Raw genomic sequence first — 2,725 nt, 5'->3', positions numbered from 1 at the left:
CAATTGTCCAGGGGTGGTCCCGAAGGAATTAACCCCCAAGCGGAGGTGTGACAACCGTGCCGAAAGCTGAATGGCACCTGGGTGAGGTGTCTAGAACGGTGAATCTGGGATACTGGGCGACCTCTCAGAGTACGCAGCCTTATCCTTGCATGCGGGGCTCTACAAGGATGGACGAACCCCTTGTGTGTATAATGCAGCGAGAGCTTTGGCCGTTGCGAACTGTAAAATAAAACCAACGGTTGATCATAAGACCAAAAGACGAATGCATCATCTTTCCATAAAGATAGGCTGGGCAAGACAGTACGCGTCCCGCATTCAGTGTATGATTGACTTCATTACATCTGGCAGGAATTTTACCGCCAAGGTTCGAAAGTTCGCGCGCGAACTCCGGACCCGTTATCACACACTTAACAAGCCAAAACTGCTGACCACCAGGCAGCATATTGCTGAGAGAATACGGATACTATCTGACGCTAAGAGAAGTCTAGAGCGGAGGAAGAGGTCGGTCAGAGAAAATCAACAGTTTCTCTCTGACCCATCTCGACTCTTCCAAGAACCTCCAGCTACTGTCGAACACCTACCCAAACCAGAGGAGGTCGAAATATTTTGGAGAGAAGTCTACGAAGTTCAGCATAGACTGGACGAAGACTCAGAAAATATAAATAGCTTCAAGGAGTTATGTGTTGCCCTCATAGCATTTGATAAAGAATGCCCACCCATCACTACCGAGGAGGTAAAAAAAGTATTAAGAGGGATGAAGAACTATTCCGCACCAGGACTAGATTGTATCAAAACCTTCTGGTGGAAGAAGTTTTCTTCAACCCATCAGCATTTGGCCTGTATTTTCACCTCATATTTGAACTCGGAAGAGCCGATTTCAAAGTCATTGGTGGAAGGGCGCACAATACTGCTGGCGAAAATACGCAAGTTAGCTGGCCCGAAGAATTACAGGCCAATAACTTCTCTGAACACACTTTATAAGATATTCAAAGCTATCCTAAATGATAAGATTGTTCGGGCAATTGAACCTGTGTGGCAAGAAATTTATGAACAACGAGGCTCAAAGAAAGACGTAGCCGGATGTCGGGAGAACCTGCTCATCGATAGATGTGTGTGCAAAGCTGCAGCATTCTACCAGCGTGACCTATTGATGGTCTGGATTGATTATCGGAAAGCTTTCGATTCAACCTCCCATAGACTTATCATCTGTCTTTTGGAAATCGTAAAAGTTCATCCGCAAATAGTTGGGTGCATAGAGAGATCGATGCCGCTTTGGAAAACCAGATTTACTATCTCATCTGGAAAAAATCGTGTAACAACTAACAAGGTCACTTTTCAGAGAAGTGTCTTTCAGGGCGACACCATGAGCCCACTCCTCTTTTGCCTTACATTATTGCCACTATCTCTAGCACTTTGCTATTCCGACGGGTACTTGTGCGGCTAATCTGCAGATCGGAAGTACAAGGTCACTCATGTATTTTACATGGACGATCTTAAAATCTATGCTAAAAATAGAGAGCAACTGCATCTAGCTCTGGGGATTGTCGAACGATATACTAAGGAAATTGGAATGGAATTATGTGTTAGACAAATGCGCCAAGGTTTATTTTAAGCGAGGAAAACTTAATGGCATCCCTGAAGATCCTGAGCTCGTTGATAGAAGCGCCATACGACACCTTCGCGCTGGAGAGACTTATATATACCTGGGCGTGCCACAGAGCCGCATTCAGGATGTGACATCTATAAAGGATACTCTCCGAAGCAGATACAAACGTCTCATCCGACAGATTTGTTCTTCCGATCTGTCGGCGAGGAACAAAGTATCTGCAACGAACATGGTTGCCGTCCCGGTACTACTCTATTCATTTGGAGTAGTTCCATGGACGAAGAACGAGCTCAGATCCCTTGATATCGGGACAAGAAAGATTATGCACATGAACAAAAGCATGCATCTTAAGTCTTCCGTTCCGCGACTGTAGATCTCACGTCGTCAAGGGGGTCGCGGAATATTGAGTCTGGAATATCTTCACAACAGGATTATTCTGGATACAGCACATAAAGTTGCAAATGGAAGAGACCCTCTTCTTAAAATGGTCAGAAATCACGAAGCAGTGGGCAAAGGAGCATTTCTGTACAAAGCAGCAGTGGAGGCTGCTGAAACAATCGGACTTGACTTCAGTATTACGGGTGAGCGAAATGCATCAAATCTTATCTATCTCGAGTACTCACTCCTGAAAGCCCGGATTAAGAAAGCACGAGAAAAAAACTTTCGTGAACAGCTCCTCGATAAGAGGATGCACGGTATCTTCCACAGAAATGTGAAGGATTAGTCAATGTCTTGTGAGCTAACGTTTGCTTTCTTTAAATCGCCCGGATTGAAGTCTGGTACGGAGGGTTTCATTTTTGCATGCCAAGACGGTGTCAATTCCACCTTAACATACCGTCGCCACATTTTGAGCCGAGACATTCCCGATGATAGGTGCAGGGCGTGCCATGCACACCCCGAGCATTTAGCTCACATACTATCTAGTCGTCCAACTCACGCGGGAACGACCTGCATTCAAAGGCACAATGCGGCACTAAGAGTGCTTTATTACCATCTCTGTCACTCCTATGGCATTAACCTTAATATCGCTCCTCTAAATGCTCCTAGGGAAATTGAGTCAATTGACGAGAATGGAAAGTGCCGCATATACTGGAACTTTATATTCTCGACAATTGTTTC

Source organism: Belonocnema kinseyi, chromosome 7 (assembly GCF_010883055.1).
Source record: "Belonocnema kinseyi isolate 2016_QV_RU_SX_M_011 chromosome 7, B_treatae_v1, whole genome shotgun sequence".
NCBI classification, from domain to species: domain Eukaryota; kingdom Metazoa; phylum Arthropoda; class Insecta; order Hymenoptera; family Cynipidae; genus Belonocnema; species Belonocnema kinseyi.
This window is presented reverse-complemented; position numbering follows the sequence as displayed.